This window comes from Hyperolius riggenbachi, chromosome 4, assembly GCF_040937935.1.
Source record: "Hyperolius riggenbachi isolate aHypRig1 chromosome 4, aHypRig1.pri, whole genome shotgun sequence".
NCBI classification, from domain to species: domain Eukaryota; kingdom Metazoa; phylum Chordata; class Amphibia; order Anura; family Hyperoliidae; genus Hyperolius; species Hyperolius riggenbachi.
The window spans coordinates 50,523,395-50,536,402 of NC_090649.1; the positions used below are offsets into that span (position 1 = coordinate 50,523,395).

General features: G+C 44.2%; 24 non-coding genes across 24 annotated transcripts; all 24 read right to left on the reverse strand.

Annotated features, from left to right (window-relative positions):
• Positions 1 to 54: 54 nt before the first annotated feature.
• TRNAA-UGC (transfer RNA alanine (anticodon UGC)) lies at positions 55 to 126 on the reverse strand. The gene has a single exon. It is a non-coding gene; the product is annotated as a tRNA-Ala (tRNA).
• A 720-nt stretch (positions 127 to 846) lies between these two features.
• Positions 847 to 918, reverse strand: TRNAA-CGC (transfer RNA alanine (anticodon CGC)). The gene has a single exon. It is a non-coding gene; the product is annotated as a tRNA-Ala (tRNA).
• Positions 919 to 1,232: 314 nt separating this feature from the next.
• Positions 1,233 to 1,304, reverse strand: TRNAA-UGC (transfer RNA alanine (anticodon UGC)). Its single transcript has one exon. It is a non-coding gene; the product is annotated as a tRNA-Ala (tRNA).
• A 708-nt stretch (positions 1,305 to 2,012) lies between these two features.
• TRNAA-CGC (transfer RNA alanine (anticodon CGC)) lies at positions 2,013 to 2,084 on the reverse strand. The gene has a single exon. It is a non-coding gene; the product is annotated as a tRNA-Ala (tRNA).
• Positions 2,085 to 2,398: 314 nt separating this feature from the next.
• On the reverse strand, positions 2,399 to 2,470 carry TRNAA-UGC (transfer RNA alanine (anticodon UGC)). The gene has a single exon. It is a non-coding gene; the product is annotated as a tRNA-Ala (tRNA).
• A 314-nt stretch (positions 2,471 to 2,784) lies between these two features.
• TRNAA-UGC (transfer RNA alanine (anticodon UGC)) lies at positions 2,785 to 2,856 on the reverse strand. The gene has a single exon. It is a non-coding gene; the product is annotated as a tRNA-Ala (tRNA).
• Positions 2,857 to 3,564: 708 nt separating this feature from the next.
• TRNAA-CGC (transfer RNA alanine (anticodon CGC)) lies at positions 3,565 to 3,636 on the reverse strand. Its single transcript has one exon. It is a non-coding gene; the product is annotated as a tRNA-Ala (tRNA).
• Positions 3,637 to 3,950: 314 nt separating this feature from the next.
• Positions 3,951 to 4,022, reverse strand: TRNAA-UGC (transfer RNA alanine (anticodon UGC)). Its single transcript has one exon. It is a non-coding gene; the product is annotated as a tRNA-Ala (tRNA).
• A 314-nt stretch (positions 4,023 to 4,336) lies between these two features.
• On the reverse strand, positions 4,337 to 4,408 carry TRNAA-UGC (transfer RNA alanine (anticodon UGC)). Its single transcript has one exon. It is a non-coding gene; the product is annotated as a tRNA-Ala (tRNA).
• A 720-nt stretch (positions 4,409 to 5,128) lies between these two features.
• Positions 5,129 to 5,200, reverse strand: TRNAA-CGC (transfer RNA alanine (anticodon CGC)). Its single transcript has one exon. It is a non-coding gene; the product is annotated as a tRNA-Ala (tRNA).
• Positions 5,201 to 5,514: 314 nt separating this feature from the next.
• Positions 5,515 to 5,586, reverse strand: TRNAA-UGC (transfer RNA alanine (anticodon UGC)). Its single transcript has one exon. It is a non-coding gene; the product is annotated as a tRNA-Ala (tRNA).
• A 720-nt stretch (positions 5,587 to 6,306) lies between these two features.
• On the reverse strand, positions 6,307 to 6,378 carry TRNAA-UGC (transfer RNA alanine (anticodon UGC)). Its single transcript has one exon. It is a non-coding gene; the product is annotated as a tRNA-Ala (tRNA).
• A 314-nt stretch (positions 6,379 to 6,692) lies between these two features.
• Positions 6,693 to 6,764, reverse strand: TRNAA-UGC (transfer RNA alanine (anticodon UGC)). The gene has a single exon. It is a non-coding gene; the product is annotated as a tRNA-Ala (tRNA).
• Positions 6,765 to 7,484: 720 nt separating this feature from the next.
• On the reverse strand, positions 7,485 to 7,556 carry TRNAA-CGC (transfer RNA alanine (anticodon CGC)). Its single transcript has one exon. It is a non-coding gene; the product is annotated as a tRNA-Ala (tRNA).
• A 314-nt stretch (positions 7,557 to 7,870) lies between these two features.
• TRNAA-UGC (transfer RNA alanine (anticodon UGC)) lies at positions 7,871 to 7,942 on the reverse strand. Its single transcript has one exon. It is a non-coding gene; the product is annotated as a tRNA-Ala (tRNA).
• Positions 7,943 to 8,662: 720 nt separating this feature from the next.
• TRNAA-UGC (transfer RNA alanine (anticodon UGC)) lies at positions 8,663 to 8,734 on the reverse strand. Its single transcript has one exon. It is a non-coding gene; the product is annotated as a tRNA-Ala (tRNA).
• A 314-nt stretch (positions 8,735 to 9,048) lies between these two features.
• On the reverse strand, positions 9,049 to 9,120 carry TRNAA-UGC (transfer RNA alanine (anticodon UGC)). Its single transcript has one exon. It is a non-coding gene; the product is annotated as a tRNA-Ala (tRNA).
• A 119-nt stretch (positions 9,121 to 9,239) lies between these two features.
• On the reverse strand, positions 9,240 to 9,311 carry TRNAA-UGC (transfer RNA alanine (anticodon UGC)). Its single transcript has one exon. It is a non-coding gene; the product is annotated as a tRNA-Ala (tRNA).
• A 720-nt stretch (positions 9,312 to 10,031) lies between these two features.
• On the reverse strand, positions 10,032 to 10,103 carry TRNAA-CGC (transfer RNA alanine (anticodon CGC)). Its single transcript has one exon. It is a non-coding gene; the product is annotated as a tRNA-Ala (tRNA).
• A 314-nt stretch (positions 10,104 to 10,417) lies between these two features.
• Positions 10,418 to 10,489, reverse strand: TRNAA-UGC (transfer RNA alanine (anticodon UGC)). Its single transcript has one exon. It is a non-coding gene; the product is annotated as a tRNA-Ala (tRNA).
• Positions 10,490 to 11,209: 720 nt separating this feature from the next.
• TRNAA-CGC (transfer RNA alanine (anticodon CGC)) lies at positions 11,210 to 11,281 on the reverse strand. Its single transcript has one exon. It is a non-coding gene; the product is annotated as a tRNA-Ala (tRNA).
• A 314-nt stretch (positions 11,282 to 11,595) lies between these two features.
• TRNAA-UGC (transfer RNA alanine (anticodon UGC)) lies at positions 11,596 to 11,667 on the reverse strand. The gene has a single exon. It is a non-coding gene; the product is annotated as a tRNA-Ala (tRNA).
• Positions 11,668 to 12,387: 720 nt separating this feature from the next.
• Positions 12,388 to 12,459, reverse strand: TRNAA-CGC (transfer RNA alanine (anticodon CGC)). The gene has a single exon. It is a non-coding gene; the product is annotated as a tRNA-Ala (tRNA).
• Positions 12,460 to 12,773: 314 nt separating this feature from the next.
• On the reverse strand, positions 12,774 to 12,845 carry TRNAA-UGC (transfer RNA alanine (anticodon UGC)). Its single transcript has one exon. It is a non-coding gene; the product is annotated as a tRNA-Ala (tRNA).
• Between the last annotated feature and the right edge of the window lie 163 nt (positions 12,846 to 13,008).

Consider the following 13,008-nt stretch of genomic DNA (forward strand, 5'->3'; position numbering starts at 1 on the left):
CCGGTATGGGATCCAGTAGCGGAAGGGGGCCATAGCAGTTTGTAGAAGAAGAGCTGGAGATGCCGGGGATTGAACCCGGGGCCTCATACATGCAAAGCATGCGCTCTACCACTGAGCTACATCCCCTTTGACGTTCACTATGGTGATGCACAATGAGTAGATTCGTACGGCACACCACTTTTCAGAATCTACCTGCTGTCATTGAGTACCTGGTAAATGGCAAGTTCTATCAATGGTACAGGTTTCTCTGCCTGAAATTATGTTGAAGCTTGATAAGATCCTCTAAAAACTTGGCTTCTCAAGCAGGTTGCTTAAGGGGTAATATTGGATGTTAAACTCTCATTCATGCCAATCATTCATTTCCTAACCTCTTCTTGTCATCTTTATCTCCTCCATCACTTCCTGACTCTTGATGCTGCTTAATTGCTTGCAAAGGCCTGGATTAAATCCTGCATTGAATCTTAAATCATCCTCCTGTGTGGCCTAAAAGAAAAAGTCTGGTACACACCATGCAATTTCCCATCAGACAGATGGGTCGATAGATAATCTTCGACAGATCCGATCGGATTTCCGATCGATTTTCTGATCACTTCAATGCAAATCAATCAGAAAAACGATCGGAAATCAGATCGGACCTGATCTATTCGACCCATCTAACTGGCGGGAAATTGCATAGTGTGTACGAGGCTGAAGTGCATTTTATTGGCTCTATTCCAAGGTGCATAGCGTTTGCATGAAAGTCAGAAATATTGACACCTCACTAAGCATCTGTAACAGGAAACATTGGCGCTTCCGGTATGGGATCCATTAGCGCAAGGGGGACTTTGCAGTTTGTAGAAGAAAAGCTGGAGATGCCGGGGATTGAACCCAGGGCCTCATACTTGCGAAGCATGCGCTCTACCTCTGAGCTACATCCCCCGATGCTGTCAGCAGCATCGTGGTACCTCAGCAGGCCTTTATCTCCTACAGCAGAAAATGGTAATTAGCAGCTGTTTAAGTTGGAAAGTGATGTTACGGATCATTTTTAAAATTTTTCAGTAAATCCGCATTTGGCTAAGGGCCAATTTTTTTCCCACAAAATAGGTGGAACCTTTCATTTCACGAACAATAAGAGTTTGCATTAAAGTCAGAATTGTTGACACCTCACTAAGCAACTGCAGCAGGAAACATTGGCGCTTCCGGTATGGGATCCAGTAGCGGAAGTGGGCTCTAGCAGTTTGTAGAAGAAAAGCTGGAGATGCCAGGGATTGAACCCGGGGCCTCATACATGCAAAGCATGCGCTCTACCACTGAGCAACATCCCCTTTGACGTTCGCTATGGAGATGCACAATGAGTAGATTCGTACAGCACACCACTTTTCAGAATCTACCTGCTGTCATTGAGTACCTGGTAAATGGCAAGTTCTATCAATGGTACAGGTTTCTCTGCCTGAAATTATGTTAAAGCTTGATAAGATCCTCTAAAAACTTGGCTTCTCAAGCAGGTTGCTTAAGGGGTAATATTGGATGTTAAACTCTCATTCATGCCAATCATTCATTTCCTAACCTCTTCTTGTCATCTTTATCTCCTCCATCACTTCCTGACTCTTGATGCTGCTTAATTGCTTCCAAAGGCCTGGATTAAATCCTGCATTGAATCTTAAATCATCCTCCTGTGTGGCCTAAAAGAAAAAGTCTGGTACACACCATGCAATTTCCCATCAGACAGATGGGTCGATAGATAATCTTCGACAGATCCGATCGGATTTCCGATCGATTTTCTGATCACTTCAATGCAAATCAATCAGAAAAACGATCGGACCTGATCTATTCGACCCATCTATCTGGCGGGAAATTGCATAGTGTGTACGAGGCTGAAGTGCATTTTATTGGCTCTATTCCAAGGTGCATAGCGTTTGCATGAAAGTCAGAAATATTGACACCTCACTAAGCATCTGTAACAGGAAACATTGGCGCTTCCGGTATGGGATCCATTAGCGCAAGGGGGACTTTGCAGTTTGTAGAAGAAAAGCTGGAGATGCCGGGGATTGAACCCGGGGCCTCATACATGCGAAGCATGCGCTCTACCTCTGAGCTACATCCCCCGATGCTGTCAGCAGCATCGTGGTACCTCAGCAGGCCTTTATCTCCTACAGCAGAAAATGGTAATTAGCAGCTGTTTAAGTTGGAAAGTGATGTTACGGATCATTTTTAAAATTTTTCAGTAAATCCGCATTTGGCTAAGGGCCAATTTTTTTCCCACAAAATAGGTTGAACCTTTCATTTCACGAACAATAAGAGTTTGCATTAAAGTCAGAATTGTTGACACCTCACTAAGCATCTGCAGCAGGAAACATTGGCGCTTCCGGTATGGGATCCAGTAGCGGAAGGGGGCCTTAGCAGTTTGTAGAAGAAAAGCTGGAGATGCCGGGGATTGAACCCGGGGCCTCATACATGCAAAGCATGCGCTCTACCACTGAGCTACATCCCCCAATGCTGTCAGCAGCATCGTGGTACCTCAGCAGGCCTTTATCTCCTACAGCAGAAAATGGTAATTAGCAGCTGTTTAAGTTGGAAAGTGATGTTACGGATCATTTTTAAAATTTTTCAGTAAATCCGCATTTGGCTAAGGGCCAATTTTTTTCCCACAAAATAGGTGGAACCTTTCATTTCACGAACAATAAGAGTTTGCATTAAAGTCAGAATTGTTGACACCTCACTAAGCATCTGCAGCAGGAAACATTGGCGCTTCCGGTATGGGATCCAGTAGCGGAAGGGGGCTCTAGCAGTTTGTAGAAGAAAAGCTGGAGATGCCAGGGATTGAACCCGGGGCCTCATACATGCAAAGCATGCGCTCTACCACTGAGCTACATCCCCTTTGACGTTCGCTATGGAGATGCACAATGAGTAGATTCGTACGGCACACCACTTTTCAGAATCTACCTGCTGTCATTGAGTACCTGGTAAATGGCAAGTTCTATCAATGGTACAGGTTTCTCTGCCTGAAATTATGTTAAAGCTTGATAAGATCCTCTAAAAACTTGGCTTCTCAAGCAGGTTGCTTAAGGGGTAATATTGGATGTTAAACTCTCATTCATGCCAATCATTCATTTCCTAACCTCTTCTTGTCATCTTTATCTCCTCCATCACTTCCTGACTCTTGATGCTGCTTAATTGCTTGCAAAGGCCTGGATTAAATCCTGCATTGAATCTTAAATCATCCTCCTGTGTGGCCTAAAAGAAAAAGTCTGGTACACACCATGCAATTTCCCATCAGACAGATGGGTCGATAGATAGTCTTCGACAGATCCGATCGGATTTCCGATCGATTTTCTGATCACTTCAATGCAAATCAATCAGAAAAACGATCGGAACTGATCTATTCGACCCATCTATCTGGCGGGAAATTGCATAGTGTGTACGAGGCTGAAGTGCATTTTATTGGCTCTATTCCAAGGTGCATAGCGTTTGCATGAAAGTCAGAAATATTGACACCTCACTAAGCATCTGTAACAGGAAACATTGGCGCTTCCGGTATGGGATCCATTAGCGCAAGGGGGACTTTGCAGTTTGTAGAAGAAAAGCTGGAGATGCCGGGGATTGAACCCGGGGCCTCATACATGCGAAGCATGCGCTCTACCTCTGAGCTACATCCCCCGATGCTGTCAGCAGCATCGTGGTACCTCAGCAGGCCTTTATCTCCTACAGCAGAAAATGGTAATTAGCAGCTGTTTAAGTTGGAAAGTGATGTTACGGATCATTTTTAAAATTTTTCAGTAAATCCGCATTTGGCTAAGGGCCAATTTTTTCCCCACAAAATAGGTGGAACCTTTCATTTCACGAACAATAAGAGTTTGCATTAAAGTCAGAATTGTTGACACCTCACTAAGCATCTGCAGCAGGAAACATTGGCGCTTCCGGTATGGGATCCAGTAGCGGAAGGGGGCCTTAGCAGTTTGTAGAAGAAAAGCTGGAGATGCCGGGGATTGAACCCATGGCCTCATACATGCAAAGCATGCGCTCTACCACTGAGCTACATCCCCCAATGCTGTCAGCAGCATCGTGGTACCTCAGCAGGCCTTTATCTCCTACAGCAGAAAATGGTAATTAGCAGCTGTTTAAGTTGGAAAGTGATGTTACAGATCATTTTTAAAATTTTTCAGTAAATCCGCATTTGGCTAAGGGCCAATTTTTTTCCCACAAAATAGGTGGAACCTTTCATTTCACGAACAATAAGAGTTTGCATTAAAGTCAGAATTGTTGACACCTCACTAAGCATCTGCAGCAGGAAACATTGGCGCTTCCGGTATGGGATCCAGTAGCGGAAGGGGGCTCTAGCAGTTTGTAGAAGAAAAGCTGGAGATGCCAGGGATTGAACCTGGGGCCTCATACATGCAAAGCATGCGCTCTACCACTGAGCTACATCCCCTTTGACGTTCGCTATGGAGATGCACAATGAGTAGATTCGTACGGCACACCACTTTTCAGAATCTACCTGCTGTCATTGAGTACCTGGTAAATGGCAAGTTCTATCAATGGTACAGGTTTCTCTGCCTGAAATTATGTTAAAGCTTGATAAGATCCTCTAAAAACTTGGCTTCTCAAGCAGGTTGCTTAAGGGGTAATATTGGATGTTAAACTCTCATTCATGCCAATCATTCATTTCCTAACCTCTTCTTGTCATCTTTATCTCCTCCATCACTTCCTGACTCTTGATGCTGCTTAATTGCTTGCAAAGGCCTGGATTAAATCCTGCATTGAATCTTAAATCATCCTCCTGTGTGGCCTAAAAGAAAAAGTCTGGTACACACCATGCAATTTCCCATCAGACAGATGGGTCGATAGATAATCTTCGACAGATCCGATCGGATTTCCGATCGATTTTCTGATCACTTCAATGCAAATCAATCAGAAAAACGATCGGAAATCAGATCGGACCTGATCTATTCGACCCATCTATCTGGCGGGAAATTGCATAGTGTGTACGAGGCTGAAGTGCATTTTATTGGCTCTATTCCAAGGTGCATAGCGTTTGCATGAAAGTCAGAAATATTGACACCTCACTAAGCATCTGTAACAGGAAACATTGGCGCTTCCGGTATGGGATCCATTAGCGCAAGGGGGACTTTGCAGTTTGTAGAAGAAAAGCTGGAGATGCCGGGGATTGAACCCGGGGCCTCATACATGCGAAGCATGCGCTCTACCTCTGAGCTACATCCCCCGATGCTGTCAGCAGCATCGTGGTACCTCAGCAGGCCTTTATCTCCTACAGCAGAAAATGGTAATTAGCAGCTGTTTAAGTTGGAAAGTGATGTTACGGATCATTTTTAAAATTTTTCAGTAAATCCGCATTTGGCTAAGGGCCAATTTTTTCCCCACAAAATAGGTGGAACCTTTCATTTCACGAACAATAAGAGTTTGCATTAAAGTCAGAATTGTTGACACCTCACTAAGCATCTGCAGCAGGAAACATTGGCGCTTCCGGTATGGGATCCAGTAGCGGAAGGGGGCTCTAGCAGTTTGTAGAAGAAAAGCTGGAGATGCCAGGGATTGAACCCGGGGCCTCATACATGCAAAGCATGCGCTCTACCACTGAGCTACATCCCCTTTGACGTTCGCTATGGAGATGCACAATGAGTAGATTCGTACGGCACACCACTTTTCAGAATCTACCTGCTGTCATTGAGTACCTGGTAAATGGCAAGTTCTATCAATGGTACAGGTTTCTCTGCCTGAAATTATGTTAAAGCTTGATAAGATCCTCTAAAAACTTGGCTTCTCAAGCAGGTTGCTTAAGGGGTAATATTGGATGTTAAACTCTCATTCATGCCAATCATTCATTTCCTAACCTCTTCTTGTCATCTTTATCTCCTCCATCACTTCCTGACTCTTGATGCTGCTTAATTGCTTGCAAAGGCCTGGATTAAATCCTGCATTGAATCTTAAATCATCCTCCTGTGTGGCCTAAAAGAAAAAGTCTGGTACACACCATGCAATTTCCCATCAGACAGATGGGTCGATAGATAATCTTCGACAGATCCGATCGGATTTCCGATCGATTTTCTGATCACTTCAATGCAAATCAATCAGAAAAACGATCGGAAATCAGATCGGACCTGATCTATTCGACCCATCTATCTGGCGGGAAATTGCATAGTGTGTACGAGGCTGAAGTGCATTTTATTGGCTCTATTCCAAGGTGCATAGCGTTTGCATGAAAGTCAGAAATATTGACACCTCACTAAGCATCTGTAACAGGAAACATTGGCGCTTCCGGTATGGGATCCATTAGCGCAAGGGGGACTTTGCAGTTTGTAGAAGAAAAGCTGGAGATGCCGGGGATTGAACCCGGGGCCTCATACATGCAAAGCATGCGCTCTACCTCTGAGCTACATCCCCCAATGCTGTCAGCAGCATCGTGGTACCTCAGCAGGCCTTTATCTCCTACAGCAGAAAATGGTAATTAGCAGCTGTTTAAGTTGGAAAGTGATGTTACGGATCATTTTTAAAATTTTTCAGTAAATCCGCATTTGGCTAAGGGCCAATTTTTTTCCCACAAAATAGGTGGAACCTTTCATTTCACGAACAATAAGAGTTTGCATTAAAGTCAGAATTGTTGACACCTCACTAAGCATCTGCAGCAGGAAACATTGGCGCTTCCGGTATGGGATCCAGTAGTGGGAGGGGGCCTTAGCAGTTTGTAGAAGAAAAGCTGGAGATGCCAGGGATTGAACCCGGGGCCTCATACATGCAAAGCATGCGCTCTACCACTGAGCTACATCCCCTTTGACGTTCAGTATGGAGATGCACAATGAGTAGATTCGTACGGCACACCACTTTTCAGAATCTACCTGCTGTCATTGAGTACCTGGTAAATGGCAAGTTCTATCAATGGTACAGGTTTCTCTGCCTGAAATTATGTTAAAGCTTGATAAGATCCTCTAAAAACTTGGCTTCTCAAGCAGGTTGCTTAAGGGGTAATATTGGATGTTAAACTCTCATTCATGCCAATCATTCATTTCCTAACCTCTTCTTGTCATCTTTATCTCCTCCATCACTTCCTGACTCTTGATGCTGCTTAATTGCTTGCAAAGGCCTGGATTAAATCCTGCATTGAATCTTAAATCATCCTCCTTTGTGGCCTAAAAGAAAAAGTCTGGTACACACCATGCAATTTCCCATCAGACAGATGGGTCGATAGATAATCTTCGACAGATCCGATCGGATTTCCGATCGATTTTCTGATCACTTCAATGCAAATCGATCAGAAAAACGATCGGAAATCAGATCGGACCTGATCTATTCGACCCATCTATCTGGCGGGAAATTGCATAGTGTGTACGAGGCTGAAGTGCATTTTATTGGCTCTATTCCAAGGTGCATAGCGTTTGCATGAAAGTCAGAAATATTGACACCTCACTAAGCATCTGTAACAGGAAACATTGGTCCTTCCGGTATGGGATCCATTAGCGCAAGGGGGACTTTGCAGTTTGTAGAAGAAAAGCTGGAGATGCTGGGGATTGAACCCGGGGCCTCATACATGCGAAGCATGCGCTCTACCTCTGAGCTACATCCCCCAATGCTGTCATCAGCGTCGTGGTACCTCAGCAGGCCTTTATCTCCTACAGCAGAAAATGGTAATTAGCAGCTGTTTAAGTTGGAAAGTGATGCTACGGATCATTTTTAAAATTTTTCAGTATATCCGCATTTGGCTAAGGGACAATTTTTTTCCCACAAAATAGGTGGAACCTTTCATTTCACGAACAATAAGAGTTTGCATTAAAGTCAGAATTGTTGACACCTCACTAAGCATCTGCAGCAGGAAACATTGGCGCTTCCGGTATGGGATCCAGTAGCGGAAGGAGGCCTTAGCAGTTTGTAGAAGAAAAGCTGGAGATGCCGGGGATTGAACCCAGGGCCTCATACATGCAAAGCATGCGCTCTACCACTGAGCTACATCCCCTTGGACGTTCGCTATGGAGATGCACAATGAGTAGATTCGTACGGCACACCACTTTTCAGAATCTACCTGCTGTCATTGAGTACCTGGTAAATGGCAAGTTCTATCAATGGTACAGGTTTCTCTGCCTGAAATTATGTTAAAGCTTGATATGATCCTCTAAAAACTTGGCTTCTCAAGCAGGTTGCTTAAGGGGTAATATTGGATGTTAAACTCTCATTCATGCCAATCATTCATTTCCTAACCTCTTCTTGTCATCTTTATCTCCTCCATCACTTCCTGACTCTTGATGCTGCTTAATTGCTTGCAAAGGCCTGGATTAAATCCTGCATTGAATCTTAAATCATCCTCCTGTGTGGCCTAAAAGAAAAAGTCTGGTACACACCATGCAATTTCCCATCAGACAGATGGGTCGATAGATAATCTTCGACAGATCCGATCGGATTTCCGATCGATTTTCTGATCACTTCAATGCAAATCGATCAGAAAAACGATCGGAAATCAGATCGGACCTGATCTATTCGACCCATCTATCTGGCGGGAAATTGCATAGTGTGTACGAGGCTGAAGTGCATTTTATTGGCTCTATTCCGAGGTGCATAGCGTTTGCATGAAAGTCAGAAATATTGACACCTCACTAAGCATCTGTAACAGGAAACATTGGCGCTTCCGGTATGGGATCCATTAGCGCAAGAGGGACTTTGCAGTTTGTAGAAGAAAAGCTGGAGATGCTGGGGATTGAACCCAGGGCCTCATACATGCAAAGCATGCGCTCTACCTCTGAGCTACATCCCCCAATGCTGTCAGCAGCATCGTGGTACCTCAGCAGGCCTTTATCTCCTACAGCAGAAAATGGTAATTAGCAGCTGTTTAAGTTGGAAAGTGATGTTACGGATCATTTTTAAAATTTTTCAGTAAATCCGCATTTGGCTAAGGGCCAATTTTTTTCCCACAAAATAGGTGGAACCTTTCATTTCACGAACAATAAGAGTTTGAATTAAAGTCAGAATTGTTGATACCTCACTAAGCATCTGCAGCAGGAAACATTGGCGCTTCCGGTATGGGATCCAGTAGCGGAAGGGGGCCTTTGCAGTTTGTAGAAGAAAAGCTGGAGATGCCGGGGATTGAAGCCGGGGCCTCATACATGCAAAGCATGCACTCTACCACTGAGCTACATCCCCTTTGACGTTGAAGTCAAAATTGTTGACACCTCACTAAGCATCTGCAGCAGGAAACATTGGCGCTTCCGGTATGGGATCCAGTAGCGGAAGGGGACCTTAGCAGTTTGTAGAAGAAAAGCTGGAGATGCCGGGGATTGAACCCAGGGCCTCATACATGCAAAGCATGCGCTCTAACACTGAGCTACATCCCCTTTGACGTTCGCTATGGAGATGCACAATGAGTAGATTCGTACGGCACACCACTTTTCAGAATCTACCTGCTGTCATTGAGTACCTGGTAAATGGCAAGTTCTATCAATGGTACAGGTTTCTCTGCCTGAAATTATGTTAAAGCTTGATAAGATCCTCTAAAAACTTGGCTTCTCAAGCAGGTTGCTTAAGGGGTAATATTGGATGTTAAACTCTCATTCATGCCAATCATTCATTTCCTAACCTCTTCTTGTCATCTTTATCTCCTCCATCACTTCCTGACTCTTGATGCTGCTTAATTGCTTGCAAAGGCCTGGATTAAATCCTGCATTGAATCTTAAATCATCCTCCTGTGTGGCCTAAAAGAAAAAGTCTGGTACACACCATGCAATTTCCCATCAGACAGATGGGTCGATAGATAATCTTCGACAGATCCGATCGGATTTCCGATCGATTTTCTGATCACTTCAATGCAAATCAATCAGAAAAACGATCGGAAATCAGATCGGACCTGATCTATTCGACCCATCTAACTGGCGGGAAATTGCATAGTGTGTACGAGGCTGAAGTGCATTTTATTGGCTCTATTCCAAGGTGCATAGCGTTTGCATGAAAGTCAGAAATATTGACACCTCACTAAGCATCTGTAACAGGAAACATTGGCGCTTCCGGTATGGGATCCATTAGCGCAAGGGGGACTTTGCAGTTTGTAGAAGAAAAGCTGGAGATGCCGGGGATTGAACCCAGGGCCTCATACATGCGAAGCATGCGCTCTACCTCTGAGCTACATCCCCCGATGCTGTCAGCAGCATCGTGGTACCTCAGCAGGCCTTTATCTCCTACAGCAGAAAATGGTAATTAGCAGCTGTTTAAGTTGGAAAGTGATGTTACGGATCATTTTTAAAATTTTTCAGTAAATCCGCATTTGGCTAAGGGCCAATTTTTTTCCTACAAAATAGGTGGAACCTTTCATTTCACGAACAATAAGAGTTTGCATTAAAGTCAGAATTGTTGACACCTCACTAAGCATCTGCAGCAGGAAACATTGGCGCTTCCGGTATGGGATCCAGTAGCGGAAGGGGGCCTTAGCAGTTTGTAGAAGAAAAGCTGGAGATGCCGGGGATTGAACCCGGGGCCTCATACATGCAAAGCATGCGCTCTACCACTGAGCTACATCCCCTTTGACGTTCACTATGGTGATTCACAATGAGTAGATTCGTACGGCACACCACTTTTCAGAATCTACCTGCTGTCATTGAGTACCTGGTAAATGGCAAGTTCTATCAATGGTACAGGTTTCTCTGCCTGAAATTATGTTAAAGCTTGATAAGATCCTCTAAAAACTTGGCTTCTCAAGCAGGTTGCTTAAGGGGTAATATTGGATGTTAAACTCTCATTCATGCCAATCATTCATTTCCTAACCTCTTCTTGTCATCTTTATCTCCTCCATCACTTCCTGACTCTTGATGCTGCTTAATTGCTTCCAAAGGCCTGGATTAAATCCTGCATTGAATCTTAAATCATCCTCCTGTGTGGCCTAAAAGAAAAAGTCTGGTACACACCATGCAATTTCCCATCAGACAGATGGGTCGATAGATAATCTTCGACAGATCCGATCGGATTTCCGATCGATTTTCTGATCACTTCAATGCAAATCAATCAGAAAAACGATCGGAAATCAGATCGGACCTGATCTATTCGACCCATCTATCTGGCGGGAAATTGCATAGTGTGTACGAGGCTGAAGTGCATTTTATTGGCTCTATTCCAAGGTGCATAGCGTTTGCATGAAAGTCAGAAATATTGACACCTCACTAAGCATCTGTAACAGGAAACATTGGCGCTTCCGGTATGGGATCCATTAGCGCAAGGGGGACTTTGCAGTTTGTAGAAGAAAAGCTGGAGATGCCAGGGATTGAACCCGGGGCCTCATACATGCGAAGCATGCGCTCTACCTCTGAGCTACATCCCCCGATGCTGTCAGCAGCATCGTGGTACCTCAGCAGGCCTTTATCTCCTACAGCAGAAAATGGTAATTAGCAGCTGTTTAAGTTGGAAAGTGATGTTACGGATCATTTTTAAAATTTTTCAGTAAATCCGCATTTGGCTAAGGGCCAATTTTTTTCCCACAAAATAGGTGGAACCTTTCATTTCACGAACAATAAGAGTTTGCATTAAAGTCAGAATTGTTGACACCTCACTAAGCATCTGCAGCAGGAAACATTGGCGCTTCCGGTATGGGATCCAGTAGCGGAAGGGGGCTCTAGCAGTTTGTAGAAGAAAAGCTGGAGATGCCAGGGATTGAACCCGGGGCCTCATACATGCAAAGCATGCGCTCTACCACTGAGCTACATCCCCTTTGAGGTTCGCTATGGAGATGCACAATGAGTAGATTCGTACGGCACACCACTTTTCAGAATCTACCTGCTGTCATTGAGTACCTGGTAAATGGCAAGTTCTATCAATGGTACAGGTTTCTCTGCCTGAAATTATGTTAAAGCTTGATAAGATCCTCTAAAAACTTGGCTTCTCAAGCAGGTTGCTTAAGGGGTAATATTGGATGTTAAACTCTCATTCATGCCAATCATTCATTTCCTAACCTCTTCTTGTCATCTTTATCTCCTCCATCACTTCCTGACTCTTGATGCTGCTTAATTGCTTGCAAAGGCCTGGATTAAATCCTGCATTGAATCTTAAATCATCCTCCTGTGTGGCCTAAAAGAAAAAGTCTGGTACACACCATGCAATTTCCCATCAGACAGATGGGTCGATAGATAATCTTCGACAGATCCGATCGGATTTCCGATCGATTTTCTGATCACTTCAATGCAAATCAATCAGAAAAACGATCGGAAATCAGATCGGACCTGATCTGTTCGACCCATCTATCTGGCGGGAAATTGCATAGTGTGTACGAGGCTGAAGTGCATTTTATTGGCTCTATTCCAAGGTGCATAGCGTTTGCATGAAAGTCAGAAATATTGACACCTCACTAAGCATCTGTAACAGGAAACATTGGCGCTTCCGGTATGGGATCCATTAGCGCAAGGGGGACTTTGCAGTTTGTAGAAGAAAAGCTGGAGATGCCGGGGATTGAACCCAGGGCCTCATACATGCGAAGCATGCTCTCTACCTCTGAGCTACAACCCCCGATGCTGTCAGCAGCATCGTGGTACCTCAGCAGGCCTTTATCTCCTACAGCAGAAAATGGTAATTAGCAGCTGTTTAAGTTGGAAAGTGATGTTACGGATCATTTTTAAAATTTTTCAGTAAATCCGCATTTGGCTAAGGGCCAATTTTTTTCCCACAAAATAGGTGGAACCTTTCATTTCACGAACAATAAGAGTTTGCATTAAAGTCAGAATTGTTGACACCTCACTAAGCATCTGCAGCAGGAAACATTGGCGCTTCCGGTATGGGATCCAGTAGCGGAAGGGGGCCTTAGCAGTTTGTAGAAGAAAAGCTGGAGATGCCGGGGATTGAACCCGGGGGCTCATACATGCAAAGCATGCGTTCTACCACTGAGCTACATCCCCTTTGACGTTCGCTATGGAGATGCACAATGAGTAGATTCGTACGGCACACCACTTTTCAGAATCTACCTGCTGTCATTGAGTACCTGGTAAATGGCAAGTTCTATCAATGGTACAGGTTTCTCTGCCTGAAATTATGTTAAAGCTTGATATGATCCTCTAAAAA